Source organism: Symphalangus syndactylus, chromosome 17 (assembly GCF_028878055.3).
Source record: "Symphalangus syndactylus isolate Jambi chromosome 17, NHGRI_mSymSyn1-v2.1_pri, whole genome shotgun sequence".
Taxonomy (NCBI): Eukaryota; Metazoa; Chordata; class Mammalia; order Primates; family Hylobatidae; genus Symphalangus; species Symphalangus syndactylus.
Window position 1 is genome coordinate 32,816,043 of NC_072439.2, and position 10,844 is coordinate 32,826,886.

Below are 10,844 nucleotides of genomic sequence, written 5' to 3' on the forward strand. Positions count from 1 at the left end.
GCATGGACTTCCTTTGACTCTTTTGATGTTGAAAAAGTTGATAGTTTCACTCATGTGCAGTGATTTGAATGTTCTTGTGAAGCTCCACTTGGATTCCAGACACATGAGATTGCAATCCCTCTCTGAGTCTGGGTTCCCACCTTTGCTCAGCACCCAGAGTCACTCCATCCAGGAAGTCAGGTCACTGTCAGCCTCTCTAGGACTAGAAGTCAAAGGCAGAAAAGAGTGAACAGGAATAGATCCCCTCCTAATATTGAATTCTCTGCTAGATGGAGAACAAGATCCCAACGGGGAAGTCTGATCTTAGAGGCAAAGAAAGGGGAAAAAGAGAAACGGGGATGGGAACTCCCAAGCTGCTCGGAGGGAGTAATGGAATGACTTACACAAGCGGCTGTCAGAGTTTTTACATTTTCACTCCTGAAGATGCCCTTTCCCTAGATTTTGGTGGCCTTGGGGAGCAGTGGCAGGAAGAGGCAGGTACCTTCCTGAATATCAGGGGATGAGAGGCATGGCCTGAGAATGGATCTGAAGAGAGAAGATGGACTATCCCTGCCCCCTCCCAGCCCTTGTTGCCACCAAGGTGAGAGGCAATTGTTTTCTTTCCAGGGGGTTCTGGAGTAGCCTGGAGTCACAGAAATAGACCCAAGGACAAGACAGCAAGGCAACCTCAACAGCCATATTGACAGGCAGGCCTCAGATCCCTTCCCTGGGGCAACTGAAGCCTCCTCCCCTCACCTGTGCCCTCTCTGTGGCCCTTAGTGACCGACCCTCACTTTAAAGTCATTGCACCTTCCCTGTGTCATCCCTCAGGTCCCCCACCATATCCCAACACTGCCACTCCTCCAGTGACAGGGAGTGAGTCACTGCTGGACTCATCTTTCATATTTTCCCTCCCTTTGTTGAGCCCCTGCTGTGTGCTGGACAGAAATTCCCTTGAATGACCTGGTCCTCATCCTCAATGTCTTCAGTTTTCTGATGATGTCGCAAGTGTGGACTCAACACAGAAAGCATTAGGGGAAAGGGGTGTAGAATCCTGGACTCAACACAAATTGTAGTTGGGAGGTAACTCCCCGGGATTCTCATTTTTCTTTCTTCAGGATAAAAGTCTAGGATATGGAGTCTTTAGGAAGCCCCATGTTGTTTAACAAATCAATGTTTATTGTAGAAACAGAGATTGAGGTCAGATGTTGCAGGGCCACTGAATTTAAAACACACAATGAGGCCTGGAATGGTGACTCATGCCTGTAATCCTAGCACTTTGGTAGGCTGAGGTGGGTGGATTACCTGAGCTCAGGAGTTAGGGACCAGTCTGGGCAATATGGTGAAACCTGGTCTCTATTAAAAATACAAAAAATTAGCTGGGTGTGTTGGTGTATGCCTATGTTACAGCTACTTGGGAGGCTGAGGTAAGTGGATCGCTTGAGCCTGGGAGACGAAGGTTGCAGTGAGCTGAGATTGTGCCACTGCACTCCAACCTGGGTGATAGAGTGAGACTTCATCTCAAAAAACAAAACAAAATAAAACAAACAAACAAACAAACGAAACACACACAGTGAGGAGCGGGTGGAGATAAATGGCAAAGCGGAGTGGGTGGAGATAAATGGCAGAGCAGAAGGCTTCATGGATCATTCTCTCTTCCCCACTCCACACCAGGACACCAAGTTAACAACTGTCTCTGCATCAAAAAACACCTTCATAAGAACCAACAATCAGGTGATGATAACTTTTTAACCTGGTTTTAACCTCATATTGCTGAAAGAGGCACTGAAGAGTTAGAAAAAAACAGTCGTGAATCACAGACACTACTGCTCTCTAAACCCTGGCAGCGGAGGCATGGTGCTGAGAGCATCTCTGGTGCTGCGGGAGGGAGAACACAGCAATTGTGAGGCACTGAACTCAGTGCTATCCTGTTAGAGCAGGAAGAAAAACCAGACCAAACTCAGCTGATGCCCATCCACGGAGGGAGCATTTAAACCAGCCCTAGCCATAGGGGAATCACCGATCCCAGCAGTCCTGATTTGAGTGCCCACAAACCTCGATACCAAGGGCTACAATGCTCCATGTCTCCAAATAAACTTAAATAGCAGTCTAGGCCATAAGAACTGCAACTCATAGGCGAGGCCTAGTGCCACAGGGGAGTCTCTGATCACAGCAAACCTAACTTGAGTGCCCGCAAACCTCGCCACCAAGGGCTACAATGCTCTGTGTCTCCAAGTAAACTTGAAAGGCAGTCTAGGCCATAAGGACTGCCCCTCATAGGCTAGGGGTAGTGCAGAACTAGGCCCAGAGGCACTGGATTGGGGGACATGTGACATATTGAGACACAAGCTGGGGCAGCAAAGGGGAACATTTGTATCACCCCTCCCCTAACCCCAGGCTGCACAGCTTGAGGTTCCAAAGGAGACCCCTTTCTTCCACTTGAGGAGAGGAGAGAGAAGAAGAGTGGGGAGGATTTCATCATGCATCTTGGATACCAGCTCAGCCACAGCAAGATAGAGCAATGATCAGAGTCAGGAGGCCTCCGTTTCAATCCCTAGCTCCCATATGACATTTCTAGACAGACCCTGGGCCAGAAGGCAACCCAGTGCTTTCAAAGAAAGGACCCAGTGCTGGCAGCATTCATCACCTTCTATCTGAAGAGACCTTGGGCCCCAAATAGCCAGCACTGATAGCCAGGTACTACATCAAGGACCTTGGGTGAGCCTCTGAGACTTGCTGGCTTCAGGTGAGACTTGGGACATTCCCAGCTGTGGTGGCTATGGAGAGACACCTTCTGTTTGAGAAAAGTGGAAGGAAAAGTAAAGGAGACTTTGTCTTGCACCTTAGGTGCCAGCATGGCCACAGTGGAGTGGAGCACCAAGAAGACTATTGTGGTTTGTGCTTCCAGGACTTGACTCTTGGATGGCACTTTCTGGACCCGCCCTGGGCCAATGGGGAGTCCATTGACATGAATGGTGCATCCCAGGCCAGGCAGCATTCACCACAAGCTAACTTAAGAGATCTTGGGCTTTAAGGGAATATTGATGGGAGTCTAGCGGTACTCCATGTGGCCTGGGGTGGTGGTGACTATGAGGTTAGGCTCCTCTGTCTTTGGACAAGGAAGAGAAGAGTGGGAAGGATTTGTTGTGTGGAGTGAGTGCCAGCTCAACTGCAATCCAATAGAACACCAGGTACATTTCTAAGGTTTTTGACTCTAGTCCTTGATTCCTGCACAGCACTTCTGGAACCACACGGAGACTGGGGGACATCACTGCTCTGACAGAAGGACACAGGCCTAACTAGCTTTGTTATCTGCTGATTGTAGAGCCCTTGGGCCTTGAGCAAACATAGGCAGTAGCCAGGGACTGGTTACAACAGGCCTTGAGTGAGACCCAGCACTGTGGTGGCTTCAAGTCTGACCCAATGCAGTCATAGTGGTGGTGACACAGGGCTGCTTGTGTCACTCCACCCCCCAGCTTTAGCTATCTCAGGACAAACACACACAGAGTTACTCTATGTATAGGAGAAAGTAAGGGAAGAGAACAAGAGTCTCTGCCTGATAATCCAGAGAATTCTCTCAGATCTTGTCGCAAACGTCAGGGTGGTACCTCTACGAGGTTCTGCAAGAACCATAGCATTACTGGGTGTGGGGTGCCACCTAGAGCAGATACAGATTAGATCACAACACTGAAGTTTTTCCAAGTATTTGATAAGTCTTACAAGAAGGATGGCTACAAATAAGCCCAGACAGTGAAGACTACAATAAATACATAACTCTTCAATGCCCAGATACCAAAGAAGATCTACTAGCATCAACACCATGCAGGAAAACACGACCACTCCAAATGAACTAAATAAGGGACCAGGGACCAATCCTGGAGAAACAGATATGGGACCTTTCAAACAGAAAATTTAAAATAGCTGTGTTGAGGAAACTCAAGGAAATTCAAGGTAATATAGAGAAGAAATTTAGAATCCTATCAGAAAATTTTAACAAAGAGATTGAAATAATTAAAAAGAATCACGCAGAAATTCTGGAGCTGAAAAATGCAATTGGCACACTCAAGAATGCATCAGAGTCCCTTAACAGCAGAACTGATAACACAGAAGAAAGAATCAGTGAACCTGAAGACAGGCCAGTTGAAAACACATAGAGGACATAAAAGAAAAAATAATAAAAAGCAATGAAGCATGCCTTCAGGATCTAGAAAATAGACTTAAAAGGGCAATTCTAAGAGTTATTGGCCTTAATGAGGAGGTAGAGAAAGAGAATATAGGGTAGAAAGTTTATTCAAAGGGATAATAACAGAGGACTTCCCAAACCTAGAGAAAGATATCAATATGCAAGTACAGGAGGTAATAGAACACCAAGCAGATTTAACCCAAAGAAGATAGTAATCAAACTCCCAAAGGCCAGGGTAGAGAAAGGACCCTAAAAGCAGCAAGAGGAAAGAAATGAATAACATACAATGGAGCTCCAATACATCTGGCACCAGATTTTCAGTGGAAACCTTACAGGCCAGGAGAGAGTGGCATAATATATTTAAAGTGCTAAAGAAAAAATCTTTTAGCCTATAATAGTATAATAGTATATGTGGTGAAAATATCCTTCAAGCGTAAAGGAGAAAGAAAGACATTCCTGGATAAACAAAAGCTGAGGGGTTTCATCACTACCAGACCGTTGTACAAGAAATGCTAAAGGGAGTACTTTAGTAAGAAAGAAAAGGACATTAATGAGCAATACATAGTACTCACTGATAGTAGCAAGTACACAGAAAAACACAGAATATTATAACATTGTAACTGTGGTGTGTAAACTACTCTTATGCTAAGTAGAAAGACTAAATGATGAACTAATCAAAAAAAGTAACTAAAACAACGCTTCAAGACATAGTACAATAAGCTATAAACAGAAATAATAAAAAGTTAAAAAGTTGGGGAACAAAGTTAAGGTGTAGAGTTTTTATTAATTTAAGCTTGTTTGTTCATACAAATAGTGTTAAGTTGTTATCAGGTTAAAATAATGGGTTATAAGATAGTATTTGCAAGCCTCATGGTAACCTCAAGCCAAAAAACATACGATGGATGCACAAAAAATAAAAAGCAAGAAACTAAATCATATCTCCAGAGAAGAACATCTTCACTAGAAAAAGACAAGAAGGAAAGAAAGAAGGAAAAGAAGTTCATAAAACAACCAGAAAACAAATAACAAAATGGTAGGAGTAAGTCCTTACCCATCAATAATAACATTGAATGTAAGTATCCTAAGCTGACCAATCAAAAGGCATAGACTGGCTGAATGGATGAAAAACCAAGACCCATTGATCTGTTGCCTACAGAAGAAACACTTCACCTATGAAGACAAACATAGACTGAAAATAAAGGGATGGAAAAAGATATTTCTTGCCAATGGAAACCAAAAAGAGCAGGAGTTTTATCTCAGATAAAATAGATTTCAAAGAAGGTCACTATATAATAGTAAAAGGGTCAATTCAGCAAGAGGATAAAAGAATAATTTTAAATATGTAATATATGCACCCAACACAGAAGCACCCAGATAGATAAAGGGAATATTATTCAAGCTAAAGAGAGAGATAGGTACCCAATACAATAATAGTTGGAGACTCCAACACTCCACTTTCAGCATTGGACAGATCTTCCAGACAGAAGAATCAACAGGGAAACATCAGAATTAATCTGCACTGTAGACCAAATGGATGCAATAGATATTTACAGAACATCTCTTCCAATGGCTGCAGAATACACATTCTTTTCCTCAGCACATGGATCGTTCTCAAAGATAGACCCCATGTTAGATCACAAAACAAGTCTTAAAACATTGAAAAAAATGAAATAATATCAAACATCTTCTCTGACCACAACAGAATGAAACTGGAAATAAGAATAATAATTTTGGAAACTACACAAATACATAGAAATTTTAAAATATGCTCCTGAGAGACCAGTGGGTCAATGAAGAAATTAAGAAAATTGAAAAATTTCTAAAAACAAATGATAATGGAAACCCAACATACCAAAACCTATGTGATACAACAAAAGCAGAACTAAGAGGGAAATTTATCGCTATGGGTGCCTACATCAAGAAAAAAAAAAGGAAAACTTCAAATGAATAATCTAACAATGTATCTTAAAGAACTAGAAAAGCAAGAGCAAACCAAACTCAAAATTAGTTGAAGAAAAGAAATAATAAAGATCAGAGCAGAAACAAATGAAATTGAAATAAAAAAAAAACTTTACATAAGATCAATGAAACAAAAAGTTGCAATTTTAAAGTTAAACAAAATTGACAAATCTTTAATCAGACTAAGCAAAAAAAAAAAAAAAATAGAAGACGATCCAAATAAATAAAGTCAGAAATGAAAAAGGAGACATTACAACTGGTACTGCAGAAATTCAAAGGATCACCAATGGCTACTAGGAGCAATTATATGCAAATAAATTGGAAAATCTAGAAGAAATAGACAAATGCCTAGATGCATACAACCTACTGAGATTGAGCCAGAAAGCAGTTTAAAACCTTATTATTTAAAACCAATAACAAGTAATGAGATTAAAGCTGCAATAAAATGTCTGCCAGTAAAGAAAAGCCTGGGACCTGATGGCCTCACTGCTGAATTCTACCAAACATTTCAAGAATAACTAACACCAATCATACTCAAACTATTCCAAAAAAATAGATGAGGAGGGAATACTTTCAAACTCATTCTATGTGGCCAGCATTACACTGATACCAAAACCAGACAAAGACACATCAGAAAAAGACTATGGGCCAGTATCTCTGATAAATTTTGATGCAAAAATTCTCAACAAAATACTAGCAAACCAAATTCAACAATCCATTAGAAGGATAATTCATCATGACCAATAGGATTTATCCCTTGGATGCGAGGATAATTCAACATACCAAATCAATCAATGTAATATATCATATCAACAGAATGAAGCATAAAAGTCATATGATCATTTCAATCAATATTGAAAAGAATTTGATACAATTCAACATCTCATCATGATAAAAACCCTCAAAAAACTGGGGATAGAAGGAACACACTAATCTCAAGATAATAAAAGCCATATACAACAGGCTAACAGCTAGTATCATACTGAATGGGGAAAAACTGAAAGCCTTTCCTCTAAGATCTGGAACATGACAAGGATGGCCACCATCACTATTATTATTCAACATAGTACTGAAAGTCCTAGCTAAAGCAATTAGACAAGAAAAAGATATAAAGGGCATCGAAATTAAAAAGGAAGAAGGCAAATTATTTTTGTTTGTAGATGATATCATCGTGTATTTGGAAAACCCTAAAGACTCCGCAAGGAAAACTATGAGAAATTATTGAAAATTCAGTAAAGTTGTAGCATACAAAATCAACATACAAAAATCAGTAGGGTTTCTGTATGCCAACAACGAACAACATGAAAAAGAAATTTAAAAAGTAATCCCATTTACAATAGCCACAAATAAAATTGAATACATATGAATTAACTTAATCAAAGAAGTGAAAGATCTCTATAATGAAAACTATAAAACACTGAGGCAAAACGTTGAAGAGGACACCAAAAACTGGAAAAATAGCCTATATTCATGGATTGGAAGAATCAATACAATATTATTAAAATGGCCATACTACACAAAACAATGTACAGATTCAATGAAATCATTATCAAAATACCAACAACATTTTTCACAGACATAGAAAAGCAATCTAGGCTGGTGTAGAGTGTCTGGCTTTTCCAGGTGCACACTGCAAGCTCTCAGTGGATCTACCATTCTGGGGTCTGGAGGATGGTGGCCCTCTTCTCACAGCTGTGCTAGGCAGTGCCCCAGCACCCCACATTTCCCTTCCACACTGTCCTAGCAGAGGTTCTCCATGAGAGACCTGCCCCTGCAGCAAACTTCTGCCTGGACATCCAGGCATTTGCATACATGCTCTGAAATCTAGGCAGAGGTACCCAAACCCCAATTCTTGACTTCTGTGCACTGGCAGGCTCAACACCATGTGGAAGCTGCCAAAGCTTGAGGCTTGAACCCTCTGAAGCTACGGCCCAAGCTCTACATTGGTCCCTTTCAGCTGTGGCTGGAGCAGCTGGGATGCAGGGCACCAAGTCCCTAAGCTGCATACAGCACAGGGACCCTGGGCCTGGCCCAGGAGACCACTTTTTCCTCCTAGGCCTCCTGGCCTATGATGGGAGGGTCTTCCGTGAAGACCTCTGACATGCCCTGGAGACATTTTCCCCATTGTCTTGGGGATTAACATTTGGCTTCTTCTTCCTTATGCAAATTTCTGTAGCCAGCTTGGATTTCTCCTCAGCAAACGAGATTTTCTTTTCTATTGCATTGTCAGGCTGCAAATTTCCTGAACTTTTATGATCTTTTTCGCTTTTAAAACTGAATGCCTTTAACAGCACCCAAATCACCTCTTGAATGCTTTGCTGCTTAGAAATTTCTTCTGCCAGATACCCTAAATCATCTCTCTCAAGTTCAGAGTTCCACAAATCTCTAGGGCAGAGGCAAAATGCTGCCAGTCTCTTTGCTAAAACGTAATGAATCACCTTTGCTCCAGTTCCCAACAAGTTCCTCATTTCCATCTGAGAGAACCTCAGCCTGGATTTCATTGTCCATGTCATTATCAGCATTTTGGTCAAAGCCATTCAACAAGTCTCTAGAAAGTTCCAAACTTTCCCACATTTTCCTGTCTTCTTCTGAGCCCTCCAAACTGTTCCAACCTCTGCCTGTTACCCAGTTCCAAAGTAGCTTCTACATTTTGGGTGGCCTTAGAGAGCAGTGGCAGGAAGAGGCAGGTGAATTCCTGGAGGCCAGGGATGAGAGACATGACCTGAGAATGGATTTGAAGAGGAAAGTTATCCCTGCCCTCTCCCAGCCATTCTTGCTACCGAGGTGAGGAGGAATTGTTTTCTTTCCATGGATGCTGGAGTATCCTCAGGTCACAGAAATAGACCTAAGGATGAGCCAGCAAGGAGATGTCAATAGGCACTGACAGGCCCCAGGTCCCTTCCCTGGGGCAACTGAGGCCTCTGCCCCTCACCTGTGCCTTCTGTGGCCCTCAGTGACTGACCCTCACTTAAAAGTCATTGCACTTTCCCTGTGCCATCTTTCAGGTCCTCCACCATATCCCAACACACCCACTCCTCCAGTGGCAGGGAAAGGAATGGAGATTTGGAACCCACAGGAAGGAAACACCCAGGGCTGCTGGGAGGGGGAATGGAAGGACTTCCACAGTCCCCTCATGGGATCCTTCACTCCTTCTGCCCCAAAAAACTATTATAGTAGGAGAGGATCTGTTCCTGTCCACTCTTTCAGCTTCTCCTTCTCATCCTAGAAAGCCTGACCATGACCCAGTTTTCTGAGGAGTGATTGATTCTGGGTGCTGAGCGGGATGAGGAATCTCAGGCTCAGAGAGGAACTTCCACCTAATGTGCCTGGAAACCATATGTAGCTTCCCAATAAGGTCTTTCTGTGTTCAGAAGGTCAAGGACCAGAAGTGTCAGTATAGCAGCTTTGTAGAGACAGTTCTGACCCTTGTACTTAGAGCAGAGGGGTGTGTTTGCTATGGAGAGTGTGTGGGGGCTGCTGGGTGTGAGCCTGTGTCAATATACATGTTTGCACCCACATAAACATCTGTGTGGGCACAGCAATGCAGACAGAAATTTGTGGACTAGGGAAGCATTGCTGAGTCATAGTAGTTTCCTACTGGGCAGGACTTGGGGTTTGCAGCTGCACGCATGAGTACTTGCAAAGGCAGTTCAAAATAGTAGAGAGATGAAGCAAGGATAAAAAAAAATGTTGCAGAAAGACAGTGATCAGGGAGGAAAGTGAGGACTTTCTGCCAAAATGCCTGAGGGCTTCCCTGCCTACCTCAGCCCTCTGTGTTCTTAAATCCTCCTGTCTGAACAGAGGCCAGACTCTCATTTCACCCCAGCCTACCTGGGTTGTCCTCTGCAAAGCCATGCGGCTCTACCTGGTGGTCCTCCAGGGCCTGTACTACCTTCTGTGCTCATACCGGGAGAGGCAGGTGGTGAGCCAGCTGAGAGACAAGTATGTGTTCATCATGGGCTGTGATTCATGCTTCAGGAACCTGCTGGCCAGACAACTGGATGCACAAGGCTTGCAGGAGCTGCATGTAGGACAGAGAAGGGGACCAAGCAGCTGAGGGGCCAGACTTCAGACAGGCTGGAGACAGTGACCATGGACATCACCAAGACAGAGAGCATTGCTGCAGCTGCCCAGTGGGTCAAGGAGCTTGTGGGGGACAGAGGCAACACCTCAATCCCTCCTAGTGCCTGTTTGTTTCTCCTCTCTCTGTGTCACTAGGGGAGACCTAGTGTCTGCTAACTGGGAACACTCCCAAGACTTTTATTTTTAGGGGCTTGAGCTTTCCATTTTCCAGAGCAGAAGTCCTAGAGTGGTTGTGGCTGGGCCCAGGGTTAGAGGAGTCCAGCCTGTGGTTAGAGCCCAGTCTCTGGATAACGTCGGGCCCTGATGGTTGGCATGAGACCATCGGGGATGGGGCCGGGCAGGATCCAGGCTTCTGATCTCAGCACTCTCTTACTGGTTCCTTCACACTTGTCCTTGTTGAGGTCTTTAAGATTATCTCCACTTGATTCACGAGGACACTGGGGCTTGGAGAGCTGAAGGGACTTCACATCTAACACCGAGTGATGAATCCTGTTCCTTTTGGGGAAAGGGAGATCATTGATTGCTTTGTTCTGATTGTAAATGGAAAACATGAAGAAATTATAGAACAGGATAAGATTGGATAGATAGGAGAATAAGATAGGATTTCTCATTGAAGAAATCATAGAAGAGGATGAGAGTG